The following is a 21555-nucleotide window of genomic DNA, read 5'->3' as shown; positions in this document are numbered from 1 at the left end:
CTTAGGAGATTGCCTATCCTTCCACAAAGCAGCTGGTGGATTTGAACCATGTGTCTTTGGGATTGCAGGACAGCTTCTTACCAATAGGAGATCAGAGCTCTCTAATAATAATACGTTGTTGTGTACCATCTAGGTGGCACTGACCCTCCAGTGGGTTTTCTGAGGGCGTTAGTGGCAGGGGAGTTTGCCCATCCTCCTCCTGGTGGAGTAGCTGATAGACTCGAACTACATGCCTTTGTGATTACAGCACAGCTTCTTACCACTCGGCCACCAGAGCTTTCTACAATGATAATATAGTAACTATTATTTTATTTATTGATAAAATTTCCCTGGTGATGTAATATTTTACCTGTTGAACTGCCAACAAAAAGGTCAGTGGTAGAGTCTACCAGGTGCTCTGAGGAAGAAGGTTAGTTTCCTCCCATGAGGATCTCTAGCCTTGGGAACCCCATGGAGGGTTGCCACAAGCTGGAATTGACTAGGTGCAAGTGAGTTTGGTTTTGGTACGTATTGATAGGATCACTGGTGATGCAGTAGTGAAACACTCCAGTGCTAGTAGAAACCGTAAAGGTTTGAACCCAGCATCTGCACCATGGGGGGAAAATGTGGCAGTCTACAGGGTCATTATGAGTTGGAATTGCCTAGGTGACAGTGATTTTAGGGGTTATTTTTCCTTTATGGAATTATTTTTATTTGCATAGGGAGTTCTTGTGGCCTAGTGGATAGAGAGTTGGGCTGCCAACTCAGAGGCAAGCAATTCAAATCCACTAGCTCCTCTGAGGAAGAAAGATGAGCAGTCTCCTCCCATGTGATTTACAGCCTCTGAAAACTTGCTGGAGGGTCAGTTATGACTGGGTTCTGACTCAATGGCCACGAGCTGCTGTTTGCTTATTGCTATTCATATACTATGCTTTAGTAGCTCACATGCATGCTCTTAGTTAATCCTCAAAGGAATAAAACCTATCAGTAGAATAAAACCTATCAATGGGGAAATGACAACCTCTTCAACAAATGGTGCTGGCAAAACTGGCCTGCTTCCTGTAGAAAGCTGAAACAGGGTCCACATCTAACAACATACACAAAAATCAACTCAGGGTGGATCAGAGACCTGAGAGTAAAGCCTAAAACCATAAACTGGGATCAAGCTTATATGGTCCCGTCTATGGTATAAAGAGACTGCTAAATACAGCCAGGAATGCACAATCTGGAAAGATAATACTGATGAATGAGAGCTGCAAAAGATTAAATCTCTGCCCCATCAAAAATCTTTTCCAACAGGATAAAAAGGAAACCTACTAACTGGGAACAAACATTTGGCAATACCATTTCGGACAAGGGTTTCATACAAAAAGTTTACAGAATCCTGCAGGACCTCCAGAAGAAAAAGACTGATAACACAATCACAAAGTGGGCAAAGACTTGGAAAGATTTTTCATAGAGGAGGATATTTAGATGCCCAACAGACACATGAAGAAATGCTCCAAATCACTGACAATAAGAGAGATACAAATCAAAACCACAATGAGATACCATCTCACCCCAGTAGCAGTGGCAAAGTTTAACAGGACGGTAAGTAATAAATGTTGAAGGGGATGTGGAGAGATAAGAACTCTTACACATTGATGGTAGGTTTATAAAGTGATGAAACCACTCTGGGAGGCAATTTGGAGTTTCCTCAAAAAAGCTGAACATAGAAATTCCATATGACCCAGCTATTCCACTGCTTAGAATATATATATCTAGAGAAAATGAGACCTGAGGCACAAATTGAGACTTGGTATACTAATATTCATAGTAGTGCTATTCAACATCACAAGGATCTGAAAACAGCACAAATGTCCAACCACAATTGGATGGATTGAGAAATTATGGTATATTCACAAGATGGAATACTACACAGCACACAGGAACAATGATTTTGGAAATCGCTACCTAACTTGGGAGGGACTGGAGAACATTATGTTAAGTGAAATAACTTAGTCCCATAAGGAAAATATTGCATAAGACCATTATTGTAGAAATAGAAAGACAGATTAAGGGACTTATATCTAGAATTTATAGAATACTCGAGAACCAAAAAAGATAAAGGTAAACAATCCAATTGCAAAATGGGCACAGGACATGAGTGGCACTTCACCAAAGACATTCAGATGGCCAACAAACACATGAAGAAATGTTCAAAATCCCTAGTTCTAAGAGAGATGCAAATCAAAACAACTATGAGATATCATCTCACCCCAGTAAGAATAGCAAATTCAGCAGAGCACTAAACAAGAAATGTTGGTGGAGAGACTGGAACCCTTATTCATTGTTGATGGAGTGTAAAATGTTGCAACCACTATGGAAGCTGTATGGCGCTTTCTCTAAAAGTTGGAAATAGAAATACCAATTGACCTGGTAGTTCCACTGATCAGAATATACCCTAAAGAAACCCAAACTTCCACCCAAGCAGATATATGGACAGCCATGTTTATTGCTGCGTTGTTCACAATAGCAAAGAGATGGAAACAACCCAAGTGCCCAACGACAAACGAATGGATAGAGAAGCGGTGGTGTATCACACAATGGAATACTATGCAGCGCTGAAAAACAAGGAACTCATGAAGTATTATAAAAGATGGGAGACCCTGGAGGACATTATGCTGAGTGAAATATCTCAGTAACAAAAGGACAAATACTGAATAATGGCACAATTATAAAACTGGACTGACATTGAGGTTGGGGGGAAACTAAGAGAAGAGGGGATAAATAATGTATGTTGCATTGAAACAGATGAGGGAAAGAACTGCTTAAAAGGGATGTATGATTAGGTATTATTTGTATAACAACAGTCCATGCTGTCTAACAGAGCTGCATAGTAAGGTGGACTGGGGTAGAGGTGGAGAATTGTACAACAATGGACAATTTTTTTTTTCAAAGAGAAAAGCAAACTGACGGGTTGGGCAGGGAGGAAAATGTGCTACAATGAACGAATGGAAATTCAAGTTCTATTAAAAGAAACAGAAAGACAATTAGTAAAACATGTATTAGGATCCAAGGGGCAAGGGTAGGAGCATAGGGTGAGGATGGGCAGGAGAATAATCATAGGGTCACACAATTTGATGGGTGGAGGGAGGAGTGGGTAAAGAAAATGGGAAAGATCCAGTGTGAAATGTATATGAAACTAAACCAGTATAAAACTTTTATTGAAAACAAAAAGGAGCTTTATGGTTATAGGTATTTTATCTCACTTCACAGCTGTACCAACCAAGGAGCAGAGTAGATAAGCAAGTTGTCCCAGGTCACAGGGTTGACAGGTGGCAAAATAGTCATGGAACGGATCTTCAACCTTCGATGAATTCCATCACTGGTGCAGAGAAACATGACCAGACTTTACACCACAGAAGCAGCCTGTGAAAAGCGGCAGACACTTAAGGCCCCACTCTGCCCAGGACATGGAAGTAGAAGTCTGAGATTTCTTTAGAGACATCTCGGATCCTGAGACACCTTTTCAGGGCAAGCTGGTCTGGTTCCAATCATCTCTCGGCTGGCACTTTTTTCCCACTTAAAGAACAGGAAGTTTGAGAAGTGACAAGTCTGTTGGGCCCAGAACAAATCTATTGAGGAGCAGCCTCCCCCACCGGAGGAGCAAACTGAATGTCTCTTGAACTCCAAGACCTGCCAGCAAAATTCCCCGATGCTAGAACTTGGGGTTGAGAACCTAAGTGGTGTGCTGATGGGTGTTGGAAGCCAAATCCGGAGGGGAGGGTGGCAGTCAGCACATACTTCTTTGCTGAACTCCATTTCCCACTTGGTTTGGCAGCTTGTTTTTAATGAAATGAGGCCAGTCCAAGAATTCCATGTCAACAGCGTTCCTTTTACTGGAACCACAAATCCAGCCCCCTGGGACCTGGCTCTATCTCTGGGCAGACATCAAAAACAACTCCTTACTTTGAAACCATAACAGTCTTCTGAGAGCTACCCACTTCCTCACCTTTTTTTCCCCTCTAAGGAAGAAAGTTAGGGCTAGCATTTGTGGGCTGCAGAGACCAGGATTTATTATTGGCAGAGAAGGCCCTGGGGCTGGCCAGGCTGCAGGGGGTTCTCTTGAACCCTGCTGTTGCTTTTCCCTTTCTTGTGCTTCCAAGACCTCGTGGTTCCTTCCTGCCTGTTTTTCTCCCTTCCAGGACCAGATTGATGAGTAGGCAAGGCCTTCCCCAGCCCTCTCACCATGCTGCCACAGCTGCCCACATGCTGTGACTTCAGGGGGGATTGCAAAAGATGCTGTCACATCCAAAATCCTCTCCTGCCCAGGACACAAGTCAGCGGCACCTCCATTAAAACTTTTGCAGCCCTGCAACATTCACAGTGTTTAGGGGAAGATTTACGTTTTAGGTGTTGCAAGACTGAGACACCAGCTGCGGGTACGGATGGATGTGGGGTGGCAGAATGTGGGCACATGTTTGGAAGGAGTATGCTAGTGATTACTGATGCCCTCTCACTGTTATTCAATCTGTTCCGACTTACAGCAACTCGGCATTGGGTTTCTGAGGCTGTAAAAAACATAGGAGGAGATTGTCCATTATTCTCCGTCAAGGCCACTGGTGGATTTGAACCACTGGAGACTCACAACCTTTGGGTTAGCAGTGAAACCCCCTATGGACGATGCCACTGAAGCTCATGTATGATTGGTGGGCAGTTAAATGTAAAGTGGTAAGTACTTACTGATGGGCTTGTGCGCAGCACTGACTGGACACTAATGAATTCAACACTGTTGCATATTGAATTGTATCCCCCTAAACAGGTATATATGTGGGGCTCTGGTAGCCTAGTAGATAGGGAGTTGTGCTCCTAATCTAAGAGGCAGGCAGTTCAAATCCACCAGCTGCTTCTCAGGAGAAAAATGGACTCTCTCTCCTCTTGTATGATTTACAGTCCATGAAAACTCGCTAAAGGGTCAGCTATGACTTAGCTCCCACTTGATGGCAGTGATTAAGCAAGTAAGAAGTTGAGGAGATTCCTGGGTAGTGCAAATGGTTAAGCTGTGAAGTCCTAACTGAAAGGTTGGTGGTTTGCAAATACCCAGAGAGACATCTCAGAAGACAAGTGTGACAGTTGGCTTCTGGCGGGTCACGGCTTGAAACCCTGTGGAACAGTTCTACTCTGTACACATGGGCTTGCCACGAGTTAGTATCTACTTCACAGCAATCATCAAAAACAACAACATTAGAATAATATTCTGAGTTCTTACCCACGATGCCTGAGTGTATCTTGTTTGAAAAGAGGGGTTTGGAAGATGTCATTTGTTAACATGACATCACAGTGGAATGAAAATTCAAAAATCCAAACTCACTGCCAACAAGCCAGATCTGGCTCTTGGTGACCTCCGAAGGCTGTAAATCTTAACAAGAAGAGACAACTTGTCTTTCTGAGGCAGAACTGTTGGCCTATTCCAACTGGAGTGGATGTGTACAGGCTTTTAGTTGGCAACACAGCATGCTATGGACTACATCATCACATCTGTCACCTTTTAATTCAATAAGAATATGAAAAGCCTTGAAGATGATGCAGAACAACATAACATCTTGACGTTTTGTTCTGTTAAATAGTCCACAGGGTCTCTGTGAGTCGGAATCAAGTGACAGCAACTAACAACAGCAAATCCACTATCATAGGTAGTATGTTGTTGTTATGTGCCATCGAGTCGCTTGCGACCCTATGTATAAGAGCTGTAAATGCCGTTCTATCCTATGCCAACCTCGCCGTCTCAAACACACTCATTCCCACCACTCCACTCACAGAATCGATCCATCTCATCGAGGGTCTTCCTCTCCTGCACCGCCCCTCCACTCTCCCAAACATGATGTCCGTCTCCTTGCAACATGCCCAAAGTATGTCAGATGAAGCTTCAGAATCCTTGACTCCAGGGAACATTCTGGCTTCACCCTCACCAGGCAAACCTGTTTGTTCTCCTAGCAGTCCATGGTATATTCAACACTCTTCTTCAGCACCACAGCTCAAGGGCATCAATTCTCTTTCTATAGAAATCACAAAGAGATACACACACACACACACACACACACACACACACACACACACGTAGAAGGCAAAGTGAAGAAAGATGCAGGGAGCTGGAATGAACTCTAAGACAAAGAACTCCACAGATTGCCAACTGTTAGTAGAAACTTGTAGAGAGTCACAGAGCAGATCCTTGTCAGAGACCTCAGAAGGAATTAACATGACTGATACTATGGTTTTGGACTTCTGGCCTCCAGAACTATGAGAAAATTTTTGTTCTTGCAAGGCACTCATTTTGTGATACTTAATACAGCAGTCCTTGGGAAATGAATACAGGCACATGCCTCTCCCAGTAGGACAGGAAATGGGAGAAAGACATTTTTATGACTCATCCTTTTCTCTAGGAAGATTTCTGTGACCCTGACACACCCAAGCATGGAGAGATGGTCCTTTTCTGTGTCCTCAGGAACCCTGGAGGACAGTGGTTCAGCCCTTCACTGAAAAGGCTGTGGTTCAAAACCATTAGCCACCCTCAGGAGAAAGACGTGACAATCTGCTTCTGTAAGGACTTCCAGCCTTGGGAACTCTGTGATGCAGTTCCACTTTGTCCTCTAATGTTGCTGTGAGTCAGGATAGACTCAATGGCATGAATTTTTTGTGTCTTCACACTTGTGCTTCCTTCCATCACCCAATTGCTGCTTTACTAGTCTATCTTTGCAGCGAATATCTTCGTCACTGTCTCCTCCTGTGTAACCAGAACTGGAGCTTGTGCATTGTTTTGTGCCTTCAAGTCGGTTTCAACTCTCAATGACCCTGAGATAGAGTAGAGCTGTTCTGTAGAATTTTCTAGACTGTAAGCTTACAGTGGAGCTCTGGTAATGTATAGTATACTGTGCTGATATCCAAAAGGCCAGGGATTAGAATCCCCAGCTTCCCCTTTGGGAGAAAGGTAGACTCAATCTTCTCTTGTTAAGGTTGATAGCCTCAAAAAGCCTGACGGAGAGTGACTATGAGAGGGAAACTAATTGATAAAAATAGATCCTGGAGGTTTTGTGTGTGTGTGTGTTTGGTTTTTTTAAATCTTTGCAGGATCAAATTTCAAGTTTGGTTGGTTTGTTTTCTGCTTGGAAGTTGCTGCTGGTTTCAAACTGTTGACCTTTCATTTAGCAGTCAAGTGCTTAATTAGCGTTATGCTACTAGAGCTCGAGCTGCTTATCCATGGAGAAATTAATACATTGTGTTTTGAGTGAATGAGTGAATAGTGACCGCTCCTTAAAATGTTAGGTGAGGAGTAGTGATGAAGTAGGGGGCTTATTGCTATTCTGCCAAAAAAGCAGGAACTCTGTCTGAGCTCCCAAGTTCTGGTGTGATAGAAAAACAACAAATGGGTGCATCTGAAGAACAGAAATTTATTTCCTCACAGTTGAAGAGGTTCAGAGTTAAACAGGGTGTGGCAAGAATGGGCTGTGCCTTCATTTCACAAACTTTGGGCATGTTGCTAGGAGAGGCTATTCCTTGGAAAGGAACTTGATGCTTGGAAAGGTGGAGGGTTAACAGAAGAGAGGAAGACTATCGGTAAGATAGATTGACACAGCGACTACATCAATGGGCTCGTGTATGTCAGAGATGATGAGGACAGCATAGGATGGGACAGGGTTCAGGTCTGTTGCTCATAGCTTTGCTACTCAACCCGATGACATCTAATATCAACTAACAACATTTGCCCAAGGAATACCCCAGGTTCTTGGATTTGTAGCTGCATCTGTCTTCCTCTTCTGACATATGTCTGTGTATTTTCTGCTCTTTTTAGAACTCAGAAATCATTAAATTTAGACCTCATCCACAACTGATATGACTTTATTAGCATGTTGTTGTTGACTGCCTTCTAATTGAGCATGACTCATAGTGACCCCATGAACAAAAGGCCTGAAGCTCCTCTATAACTATTGACATTTATCAAAGTGCATAGAGTTTCCACGTTTAGGAAGTGGATGCCACTCCGGCTTCCAAACCTGTCATAGTATCTTATTGTTGTTATGCGTGATTGAGTTTCCTGAAATCTATAGCAACCCCATGTACATCCCCCTTCCCTGTCCTGAGCCAATCTCACTAATTCTGACGCATCAACCTTCATTGTCCCAGTTACTGTATCAATTCATTTCATCCAGGGTCTTCATCTCCTTCACTGTCCATCCACCCTTTTGAGCATGATGAAAAAACCTATTTCCATAAAGTCTCATTTATTGGTACAAAAAAGGAAATGAAAACAAAGACAGTTGCCCTCTGGTTGATTTTTTACTCAGAGGATACACACACCTCAAGCCATAATAGACTCTGATTCAGGGGCAGAGTAATAGTTATAAATAAGAGTCCATAGTCTGAATCTAGCACAGTCATTGACTGAGCTGTGTGCTAGGCAAGCTCCTTAATCTGCCTGTACCTCAATCTAGTCATTTACATAACAGATATGATAATAATGCTTATCTTACAGGTTTTGTGAAAAATGAAGGGGCTGTGATTAAAGCCATGGGCTTTTCAATTACTTGGTATGCACTTGAAAGTTGGACAATGACTAAAGATGACAGAAGAATCAAGGCCTTTGAGTTGTGGTGTTGGAGAAGAGTTATGAATATCCCATGGACTACCAAAAGAACACCCACGTGTCTTGGAGAAAGTGGAAATAGGTGCTCTTTGGAGGCAAGGATGATAACATTTTGTCTTACATACTTTGAGCATGTTGTTAGGAGCTTGTCCTTGGAAAAAGTTGAAGCTTGTCCTTGGAAAGGCGAAGGCTCAATATAAGAAAGGAAGACCCTCAACCAGACAGATTGACATGGTGACTGTAAAAGTGGATTCAACTTTATCAGAGAGGATGAAGATGGCACAGAGGCAGGGTTCAGATCTGTTGTTTATAGGATCCCTATGAATTGTGGTTGACTCAATGGGGACATAAGGGGGTTTGTGAAAAATGGAGTTGATAGGCCTAAAATACTCATATATATATAAACACATGCATATATAGTAAACTCTCAGAAAATGTCAGCTGTTAAGTAAACTCTAAACCACTACAGAGAGGTAGCCTTTAAGCTGGCATCATTCATTACTGGTTTTCTTTGTCCCCACTGTCCTAATTTCCATCTATGCATATGACATGCTGAACCAATTCTTGCTCTAGGAATGTTGTCCTCACTTCCTCTTGCCTGACATGTTCTTCCTCAAACAGTAGCATGGCTTACTCTTTATTTCTTTTAGGTTCCTATTAAAATATAAACTCTCTGGAAATTTTTTTATACCCTCTCAGAACATCTGGCTGGGCTCATGAAAACCTATACTTAACCAGGTAGCAGTCATCAGAACAGAGGAAGGAAACACTGCATGGTTCAAAATTAGGAAAAGAGTACATCGGGGATGCTTCCTATCTCCATAACTTTTCAGTCTATATGGCAGAACAGATTATTTCAGAGGCTGGACTTTATGAGGAGGAATGTCACATAAGGACTGGAGGAAAACATCAGCAACTTGCTCTATGCAGATGACTCAACCTTGCCGAAGCTAAGGAGGACCTGAAGCCCCTAATGCAGAAGGTCAAGGACTGCCGTCTTCAATGTGGATTGAATCTTAACATCAAGAATACAAAGATTCTCACCACTGGGCCAATTGGTGGCACCATGATAGATGGAGAAGAGATTGAAGTTGTTAACAATTTCAGCTTGCTTGGCTCCACAATTAGCACTCTTAGCACCAGCAGTCAGGAAATGAACAGATAAATTTCATTAAGAAAATCTGTTGTCAGGGACCTCTCCAGAATGCTAAAGAGCAACAATGTCAGTCGAGAGACTAAGTTGCTCCCAATCCAGGCCATCATCTTTGCAATTACTTACTATGCATCAAATAGCTGGACAATGACTAAGGATGACAGAAGAAGAATTGATGTCTTTGAGTTATGGTGCTGGAGAAGAGTATTGAACATACCGTGGACTGCTAAGAGAACAAATAAGTCTGTCCTGAAGAGGGTGAAATCAAGTTATTCCATAGAGGCGAGGATTTTAAAGCTCTATCTCACATACTTTTGGTACATGGCCAGGAGGGACCAGTCCTTGGAAAAGGACATCATGCTTGGTCAGCACAGGAGATGAAAGCCCTGGACGAGACAATGACTGGAGTTATAGGGGCAGGTATGTTGGATGAGGTGCTATTTGCTCAGGATGGGACAAGGTTCAGAGCTATTGATCATAGGGTTGCTATGAGTTGCAGGTGACTTGATGGCACAAAACAAAAAGCAGCCCAAGAAGCAGTTATCTCAGCAGAACAAAAGAACACTATGTGAATTAAAGTCAGGAAAAAATGTGTGTCAGTAGTGCATCCTTTCTCCATATCTACTCATCTGTGTGCTCAGTAAATTATTTGAGAAGCTAGATTGTATGAAGAAGAATGTGACACTTGGATTAGAAGAAGGCTCATCAACAACTTGAGTTATGTAGATGAGACAATCGTTCTTGCTCAAAGTGAAGAGGACTAGAAGCACTTGCTACAGAAGATCAAAGACAGCAGCCTTCAATATGGGTTACATTTCAAAATCAAAAGAAAACAAATCCTCACCACTGCACCAGTAGGCAACATTATGATGGAGGAAAGATTAAAGTTGCCAATTATTTCATTCTAGTTGCATCCATAATCAGCATCCATGGTAGGAGCTGTCAAAAATAAAAACACATGTTACATTTGCAAAATAAGCTATCAAGGACCTCTCCAAAATTCCAAGGAACACTGATGTAATTTAAAGACTAACGTGCACCGGATCCAAGCCATGGTCTTTTCAATTGCTTCCCATGCGTATAAAAATCGACGGTTTTGAATTGCGATGTTTCAGAAGAGTACTGCATATTCCATGGACTAGCAAAAGAGCTAACAAATATGTCTTGGGGAAGCACAAGTAGAGCATTCCTTAGAGGAAAAGATGGTGAAACTTTGCTTCACAAATTTTGAGCATATTGTCAGAAGGGGCCAGTTGTTGGAAAAAGACATTACTGGGAAAAGTGAGGGGACAGAAGAAGAGAAGAAGACCCCTCAATGAGATGGATTAACACAGTGATTTTGACAATAGGCTTCATGAGGCTGGTGTGAGATAGGACAAACTTGAAATCTCTTGTTTATAGGGTTGTTATGAGTCATAGATGATTCAGTGACACTTAACAACAATGAAGACAACAATAACAAATTTGACTTGTGTTTATAATCATATTAAATTATAAGCTCCAAGAAGACAGAGGTTGCTTTATTCACTGAGCCACTCCTGTTGTGGTTGAGTATCACTGAGTCAGAAGCAACCTACAGCTGAGCAATGGCTTTTCAGAAGCAGTGTATTGCAAGAAAGGAGACTGCACATCTTTCTCCATGGATTCAGACCATGTACTTTCAGGTAAGCAGTATTATTCTTTACCCTCTAAGCCACCAGATTCCTTATATCACCCCTACTGTAGACGATTGCCATTGAGTTGGTTCTAACTCACGGTGGCCCCATGTACACTGGAACAAAACACCTCCCAGTCTTGCACCATCTCCATGGTCATTGATATGTTTGAGTTTTCTCTTGCAGCTATTGTACAATTGCTTCCAACATAAGGGCCTTATTTTCCAGCACAGTGCTGGGCAATATATTCTGTTGTGATTTACAAGGTTTTCATTAGCCAATTTTTAGAAGTAGGGTTCCCAGCTTTTCTTTCTAGTCTGTTTTAGTCTAGAAAAAACCCCACAGAAACCTGTCCACGATGGGTGTTCCCATTCATATTTTCAATACTGGTAGCATAGAGTCTAGCATTGAAGCAGCACATCAAGAGTAAAACAAACATAGACAAGTCATAGGTATTAATACCAATGCAGGCCCAATTAGACTCAAAGGGTCCTTGCTATTTATTCTAGTAAAAAAAATATTTAGGACAGCCAACTTCCAGAAAAATTTTTTTATACTTGCAACAACTTAAAAAGAGATGCAGGCTAGTAGTGCCTTTGAAAATTGCTTTCTTGAAAAGGGATGTTTTGAAGGAGTAGAGTTGGGTTAAGGGTTGGGAAAGGACTTGTGTTTAGTCTTTTTATAAAGGGAAGAAAGAATTTTCTTTTAAAAAGAGGTATTATCCAAATCAGAAGACAAGCAGCTGGTCTTCAAGATGGACTCTGGTAAGTTGCTGTCACAGCTTCATCATCACAGAACATGTGCTGTAGGTGCTTCTCTTCATACGGCTGTCTCTGGAAGGTCATATGGCAATCATTCTTTTTTGCTTCTACACATGCATGTCATTTGGAAACTCTTGCAGAGAACAAAAGAATTGTTATTAAAGTTACAGGTTGTCAGAAACGAACACCTAGGGTTGTCTGCATTAGCCAAATTCTGTGGTTCCTTCTGCAGGACATGCCTGAGCCTTGTAATAAACTTGTAATAGCCTTGTATTGCTGGCCCACTTGATCTGAACTGTCTTAGGAGGGGAAATACTCTGTTAAAATAGAAAAGGGAATTTTTATTTGTCTTAAAGTATAAAGAAGAAAATAAGGTAAGAAAACCTTTAAGCAAGCAAATTTAGCAGTATATGCAATTAAAAAAAATATATCAACTAAGATTCCTCCTTCCTATTCACTACATTGATGTGTCAAATGTGATAATGGTCATCCACGGTGGACAGAGTTTGGTGGCACTCCCTCAATAAAACAAGCTTGGAAGCAGGAGTGGCACCCACTTCTGAAATAGCTTACCTCCAGAAACCCGATGAACCTGGAGAAGTGATGAAAGTTATACAAGTGTCCAAGTCTTTCATTCATAGGGTCGCTATGAGTCATCTATGACTCAATAGCACTTAACAACAACAACAACAACAACAACAACACTCACTACCTAATTATTTTTGAGAAAGTGTTCTTTGTAGCTCTTTTTTTAATATACAGGATTTTTTCGAGGCAAAGATTTTGAGACTTTGACTTACATACTTTAAGCAGGTAGCCAGGAGGGACTAATCTTTGGAGAACGACATTATGCTTGGAAGGTTTAAGGGACAGCACAAGAGAGGAAGACCTTGGATGAGATGGATTGATACAATAACTGGGGTAATGAGAGTAGGTATGTCAGAGTCAGTGAGATGGGCTCAGGATAGAGCAGGTTTCAGAGCTATTGTGCAAAAGGTCAGTATAAGTCATAGTCCACTCCATGGCACATTAACAACAATGTAAAATTAAACTCAAACTCATTACCATTGAGTTGGAACCAACTCACAGCTGACCAACCAACCATTGGGTTTCTGAGGCTGTAAATCACACAGGAGGAGACTGCCCATCTTTCTCCCAAGGAACCACTGGTGAATTTGAATTGCCAGTGAATATGACCTTTGTGTTAGCAGTGCAATTCCCTATGGACTATACTCCTGCAGCTATTAGGAATAGAGGTAAAACAAAAGGTGAAAACTTTAGGAAGTTGTTTTGTGTTTTTTCTTTTTAAAAAATTAATACAAGGTGGTCTGTGAGAGAAGAGACTCCTCCCCCTTTAATAGAAGGTGCCAATTAGTATTCTATTAATAAAAATAGCCCAGGGATTAAGAGGCTTATTCTTCTAAGATTCTAGTCCTTTCCTAAGGTCTAATATGGACGGTGAAGAAAATTCCAGAAAAGGATGGTTGGTATGTTTTTGAAAAATTATCAGAGAGGCAAAATGCAGGGAAGCTGTAGTGCAGTTTCTGATAAATCCAATGACCTGTGTTCTAAATTCTAAAGCAAAATTAAGCCTACCTCAGTACCATTTCTTTTTCTTTTTTTCTCTCTCTTTTTAAAATAATTTTAATGAACATTTACAGAGAATTTGGATTTCCATTCATTCATTGCTGCACTTCTCTATCCACCCAGCCCTCTCCCTCTGCCCCCCACTTCGCTCTCAGTACCATATCTAATGTTCAATAAAAGATAGTCACAAAGTAGTCACTTAGCAAGTATTTGGTTTTGAATGAATGACTAAATCCATCGATTATATGGGGATTTGTTTGTGTCCATTTTCTCAAGCTCATCCTCCATCTCTCAACCACACATTTTCTCTCCTATGTAGCATTTCCAAGTCCCCTTTCTTTACTCAGACCGACTTCCTTGTCCCTCATTCTTCTCCTCGTCATGCCACGTCTCAGGAAGTGGGTTTCTGACACAAGCAGTTTGGGACTTGCTGACTAGTGCAGAGAGATCAGCTGCTTCAGTATCAGCTGTTGAGGGGACACAGTGAACAAAACAGAAAGTCCAGTGGGAGAGACAAATGCCTAGACAATAACATCTCTGACTGGAGTTGTGTCAGAGAGAAACCCAGGGAGTATGGGAACGCAGAGGAGAGATGGTATCCCACACGTTAGGGAGGAGTCAACCCCCAATTCGGAGTTAGACTTAATCCCAGAGCCTCATGCTAAATGAAGCATGTTTTGAGTGACACATGGCTAATCAGTTGGATTTACCCTGACTTGGAAAAGTACCTGGAAATGCAAACTGGTGAAACTGAAAGCATTCTTTAGCTAAGGCATTCAGATTTGATATCATCAGAGAAGTATTTTAAAGTCTTCTGGGAAGGGCAGGCAGTGTGATTAAGAGACAATAAATACTGGCTGCTACTTCCAGGGGTGGAAAGAGCTTTAGTTCCAGAGTGGAAGGAGGGGGCGACTCTCAAATTCCTGGAGCTGAAGGGAATGTTTCCCAGCTTTGGTCATCTGTCACTCACAGTCCCCAAACCATTCTTGTGTTTTTAATTTTTATAATTCTAGAAAGTTCCTGCTGATCATAGCTCCTTGAAAGGATTTTGAAAAGAATTTTCAGCAAGAGAAGCAGCAGCTCTTCTCAGAAAAAAAAAAAAAAACAAAACCCAAACAAACAGCTCTTCTTTAGAAAAAGAGGGGGGAAAAAGCCTCTATCTATGCCTTCCATAATCTTTGGTGAATTTGAATATTTCACAGGACAATTTAGCTTCCCTGTGAGTATATATGGCTTATGCACATTTTATGAAGTCCTGGATGGGACAGTTCAGTGCTTAACTGTTAGCCTAAAGGTTGGCAGCTGGACTTCTGAAGGCAGGCCTGGGGAGATGCTTCTGAACCTAAACTGTCTCAGCCTTGAAGACTTTATGGAGCACGTCAGCCCTGCACTCATGAGCACCCATGAGTCAGCCTCAGTTTGACAACAACTAACAACAGCACATGTGTGTTCCATGTGTGACTTAGTGAGAAATATCAATTATGCTTTTTTTAAAAAAAATAAAATTTTTTGTTTTAATTGTCATTTCAACAAGTGTTTACAAAAAAGTTAGATTTTCATTCATTCATTGTTGCATTTTACTCCCTTCTCCCTCCCTCTCCCCAAGTTGACTTTTTTCCTTTTCATTAGTTTATTTATAAAATTCAAACAACCCTGCTTGCTGAAACTGAGGAGGACCTCATGCACTTGCTGCAGAGGGTCAAGGACTGCAGCCTTCAGTATGGACCGAGGCTCAAGGTCAAGAAGACAAAGATTCTCACCACTGGACCAATCAATAACTTCAGGATGGATGTATGGCGAAGAGATTGAGATTGTTCACAGCTTCAGTTTGCTTGGCTCCATGGTCAACACTCTTGGCACCAGCAGCCAGGAAATTAAAAAACATATTGCAATGGGAAAGTCTGCTGTTAGGGACCTCTCTAAAGTACTCAAAAGCAACAGTGTGTCTCTGGAGACTAAGGTGCACTTGATACAGGCCATGGTCTTTGCAATCACTTGTTACGCATCAGAGAGTTGGACAATGACTAGGGAGGATAGAAGGAGAATTGATGCCTTTGAGCTGTGGCATTCGAGAAGAGTATTGAATGTACCATGGACTGCCAAGAAAACAAACAGATTCATCCTGGAGAGGGTTAAACCAGGTTACTCCTTGGAGGCAAGGATTCTGGGGCTTTGTCTGACATACTTTGGACATGTTGTAAGGAGAGACAGGTCCTTGGAGAAGGACATCATCCTGGGCAGAGTGGAGGGACAGCGCAGGAGGGGAAGGCCCTCTATGAGGTGGATTGATTCAGTTCCTGAGGTAATTGGGATGGGAGTGTCAGAAGCAGTGGGATTGGCACAGGATAGAGCACGGTTTATGGCTGTTGTACATAGGGTCGCTATGAGTCGCAAGTGACTCGACAGTACATAACAACAACAACAAGGGTAAAAATGAGAACAAATTCTTTCAATTTCCCTCATCCCTCCACCCATCAAATTGAACAACCCAGTAATTAATCCACTCTTTCCCCTGTATATCCACATCCCTCTGCTTCCAGCCTCTCCCACCCCTCCTGGATCCTTATACTCATTCTACAATAATGATCTTATGCTTTTTAGAGCTCTTGAGGGGCTGGTAGAATGGTAATTATACAAATTTAGCTTAACAAGTATCTGGAATCCCTGGAACAAATGGTTAAGTGCTCTACTACTCATCAAAAGTTGATAGTTTCGACTCAGGCAGAGGAAAAGCTGATAATCTGCTTCTGAAAGTTCATAGCCTTGCAACTTTTATGAAGCACTGTTCTACTCTGTACTCATGGGTTCTCCGTGGTTCAGGACTGATTTGAAGGCAACCTCACTTTCAGTGGACCATATACCATGCACTAGGTGGAAACTCAGAAAGCATCACCTTTACTTTTAAGAGGCTCATAACCTGGTAGAGAAAGAGGAGTGCACAAGTTACACTTCAGAGTGGTAAGTGCGAAAGGGCAAAGGTGTGATGCTCTCCAGGAAAGAAGACTAATTTGAGATGTCTTCTCAGAAGATGGTCTGAGCTGAACCAAATCTGCAAACTTCTTGAGAGAAACACACTAATCAAATGAATAATTTGCACTAATCCATCAGTCTATTTATACGTTTTCAGGAGCATGAAAATCACTTGTGCATTATTGCAGTACTATTTATAACAGAAAAAAATAGCAACTCAAATATGTGTTAATAGTGAGATGTTCAAGAAATTACAGTATTTTAATAGTATAGTGGCTACACTACAGAAGCAGGAGTGGCATTCACTTCCTAAATAACCTCTGAAAACTCTGTGAACTTTGATAAATGGTGATTGTTGTGGAAGGGCTTCAGGCCTTTTGTTTATGGGGTCACTATGAGTCGTGCTCAACTCGACGGCAATCACCACCACCACCACTACCACACTACAGAATGTGCATCTTTTTTGTCAAATCAAGTAGAGCTACTTTTCCTGCAGTGTAAGGCACATTGTTAAGTGAGCATATTAAATGATAGAACAAAGCATGTACTATGATTCTCATTTATGTTAGAAATAGGACATCTGAGTAATTACTGAGTCCTGCTGGCACAGTGATTAAGTATTTTGATCTTAATCGAAAGATTGGTTGGTTTGAACTCACCAGTCATTCTGTGAGAGAAAGAAGTGGCAGCCTGCTTCTTTAAGGGGCACAGCCTTGGAAATCTGATGGGGGCAGTTCTTCTCTGTCACTTGGTCCTCTATGATTGCTAGGTGTCAAAACCAATTCAACAACAAAGCGATTGTGAATGTGCAGAAAGATATTCTGGAAGAATACAAGAAAAGTGATCCTATTAGCTAGCTGGAGGGGAAGGAGGAGAGGTAAGGATAAGTAGGAGCCTTCATAATTTAGTCTATATATTTGCATACACCTTCTAATGTTGTTAGGCACTGTTCAGTCAGCTCTAAGTCACAGTGACTTATACGTGGACAGAAGGAACACAGCTGACCCTGCACCAGCCTCACTATTGTGCCTTGTTTGAGCCATCATTTCAGTCACTGTGTATCCGTCATCTTATTGAAGTTCTTCCTCTCTTTTGATGACCTCTACTTTACCAAGCAGGATGTCCTTCTCCAGAAACAGATTCCTCCAGATACCATGTACAAAATATGCATGACAAAGTCTGTCTTTGCTTTTAAAGAGCATTCTGGAACACTTCTGAAACACATTTCTTTGTTCTTCTGGAAGTTAATGGTATTCAACGTTTTTCACCAAGACACTAATTCTTCAGTTTTCCCTTGTTCATTGCCCAGCGTTCACAGGCCTTATGCAAAGATCAGTAATGTGAATTTTGGGGTCAGGAGTACTATAGTTTTCAAAATATGTAATTTTTATTTTTTTTAACACATCAAAGAGGTATTTTGCTGCTCAGGAGGCTGAGTTGACTGTTGAAAACTTAACGCCCAGAGAAGTCCTCTACGTTCTTCACTCCTGTACTGCCTTGATCGGCCAGCACGTTTGTTTACACAATGGCCATGCCCATAGTCATGTGTACAGTATTTATTTGCCTTGTTCTATTTATAACTAAGTGCTTTGGATGTAAAAGAAGTCTTCACTTTAAATTCCAAAATTTTTATTCACTTCTGTGTGACCTTAGAAGAATGTTATATCCTCTGAGCGTCAATTCTTCTATCACAGAGTATCCATAAGGAGTAAATAAATAATGTTCACTAATGTCTATCTGTGTTTCATTGACTATGCAAAGGCATTTGACTGTGTAGATCATAACAAACTGTGGCTGACTCTGAGAAGAATGGGAATCCCAGAACACTTGATCGTTCTAATGCGAAACTTATACTTGGACCAGGAGGCAGTCGTCAGAACAGAGCAAGGGAACACTGCATGGTTCAAAATTGGGAAGGGCGTACGCCAGGGATGCATCCTATCTCCATACCTCTTCAACCTATATGCAGAACAGATTATCCGGGAGGCTGGGCTCTATGAGGAGAAATGTGGGGTCAAGATTGGTGGACGATTTATCAATAATCTGCGTTATGTGGATGACACAACCCTGCTTGCTGAAACTGAGGAGGACCTGAAGTGCCTGCTGCAGAGGGTCAAGGACTGCAGCCTACAATATGGATTGAGGCTCAATGTCAAGAAAACAAAGATTCTCACCACTGGACCAATTGGCAGCATCAGGATGGATGGTGAAGAGATTGAGATTGTACACAGCTTTGGTTTGCTTGGCTCCATAGTCAACAGTCTTGGCACCAGCAGCCAGGAAATTAAAAGGCGCATTGCCATGGGAAAGTCTGCTGTTAGGGACCTCTCCAAAGTGCTGAAGAGCAATGGTATCTCTTTGGAGACTAAGGTGCATCTGATATAGGCCATGGTCTTCGCAATCACCTGTTATGCATCAGAGAGTTGGACAATGACCAAGGAGGATAGAAGGAGAATTGATGCCTTTGAGCTGTGGTGCTGGAGAAGAGTATTGAGAATACCATGGACTGCTAGGAAAACAAACAGATTTGTCCTGGAAAGGGTTAAACTGGGTGGCTCCTTGGAGGCAAGGATTCTGAGGCTCCATCTAACATACTTTGGACATGTTGTGAAGAGAGACCGGTCCTTGGAGACGGACATCATGCTTGGGAGGGTGGAGGGACAGCGCAGGAGAGGAAGGCCCTCTATGAGGTGGATTGATTCAGTGACTGGGATAATTGGGATGGGAGTGTCAGAGACAGTGCGATTGGCACAGGACAGAGCAGAGTTTAGGGCTGTTGTACATAGGGTCGCTATGAGTCGCAGGCGACTCGACGGCACATAACAACAACAACAACAACACCAGCTCCAATTGCATGTCAGAATCGAATTGTGCTCCACACAGTTTCAATGACTGATATCAAATGCATCCTGGTTGAAAGCAGAGAAGACCAGAAAAATGTCTATTTTTGCTTTATTGACTCTGCAAAGGCATTTGACTCTATGGAACATAACAAGCTACTGCTAACGTTAAGTAGAATGGAAATTCCAAAACATTTAATTATGCTCATATGAAATCTATACCTACATAAAGAAATGGTTATCTGAACAGAGTAAGGGAGCACTGTATGGATTAAAATATAGAAAGGTGTATGTCAGTGTTTTATCCTTTATATCAATTAAAACTGTGTGCTGAGCAAATCATTTAAGAAGCTAGACTCTGTGGAGAAGAATGTGACATTAGGATTGAAGGAGGACTCATCAACAACCTGCAGTGTGCAGATGACACAACCTTGCTTGCTGACAGTGAGGATGACATTAAGCGCTTGCTACAGAAGATCAAAGAACACAACCTCCACTATGAATTACATTTCAAGATTAAGAAAATAAAAAACATTACTAATGGACTGATAGGCAACATCATGGCAGATAGGAAAAAGATTGAAATTGTCAATGATTTAATCTTACTTGTATCCATAATCAACACCCTTGCTACCAGCAGGCACACAATGTATTGCATTGAGAAAGTCTGCTGTTAGGAACCTCTCCAAATTATTGAGGAGCAATAATACAATAATTTAAAGACTGTGTGATACCTGATTCAAGCTATGGTCTTTTCTGTCACTTGTTATTTTTCTGTTAGGTGAAAAATGAATAAGGATGATAAGAGAAGAGTTGATGACTTTGAGTTGTGGTTTTGGAGAACAGTACTGAATATCCCACGTATTGCCAAAAGGATAAATAGATATACCTTGGAGAAGGTGTAGTCAGAATGCTCCTTGAAGAGAAGGGTGATGAATTTTCATTTCACATCCTTTGGGCATGTTGATAGGAGAGACATTATGCTTGGAAACATGGTCAATGAAAGAGAGGAAGACCCTCATCCAGACTGATTGACCGTGAATTCAATAATGGATTTACGTGTGTCAGGAATGGTGAGGATGGCACAGGACAGAACAAGGTTCAGATCTGTTGTTCATAGGGACACTATGAGTTTCATTCTACCCAACAGCACCTGTTGTTGTTATTGTTATGTGCTGTCGAGCCGCCTGTGACTCTTAGTGACCCCATGTACAACAGCCCTGAACCCTGATCTATCCTATCTTATTGTCTCTGAAACACCTACCCTCACTACCCCAGTCCGTGAGTCAATCCATCTCATCAAGGGTCGTCCTCTCTTGTGCTGTCCCTCCATTCTCCCAAGCATGACATCCCTCTCCAAGAATTGGTCCCGCCTCGAAACATGTCCAAAGTATGTTAGATGAAGCTTCAGAATGCTTGTCTTCAAAGACCAGCCTGGTCTCACCCTCTCTAGGTTGAATCTGTTTGTTCTCCTAGTAGTCCATGGTATATTCAATACTCTTCTCCAGCACCACAGCTCGAAGGCATCAATTCTCCTTCTATCATCCCTAGTCAATGTTCAGCTTTCTGATGAATAGCAAGTAATTGAAAAGATTATGGCCTGGATCTTGGAAGCAGGAGTGGCATCCACTTCCTAAATAACACGCCTCTAGAAACTCTATGAACTTATGTAGAGTGGTTTCAGGCCTTTTGTTCATAGGGTCGTGATGAGTCATGGTTGTCTTGAAGGCAATCAACAACAACAACATGGCCTGTATTAGTCACATCTTGGTCTCCAGATTGATATCGTTGCTCTTCAATACTTTGGAGAGGTCTCTGACAGCAGATTTTCCCAATGCAATTCATCTTTTAATTTCATGGTTGCTTGTGCCACGAGTGTTGATTGTAGAGCCAAGCAAACTAAATTGTTAATCTCAATCTCTTCACTATCTATCATGATGTTGCCAGTCACCTCAGTGGTGAGAATCTTTGTTTTCTTAATGTTGAGATT

Source organism: Elephantulus edwardii, unplaced genomic scaffold, assembly GCF_000299155.1.
Source record: "Elephantulus edwardii isolate Elephantulus edwardi_28Jun2011 unplaced genomic scaffold, EleEdw1.0 scaffold00005, whole genome shotgun sequence".
In the NCBI taxonomy this organism is placed as follows: Eukaryota; Metazoa; Chordata; class Mammalia; order Macroscelidea; family Macroscelididae; genus Elephantulus; species Elephantulus edwardii.
Note: the sequence above shows the minus strand (reverse complement) of the source record.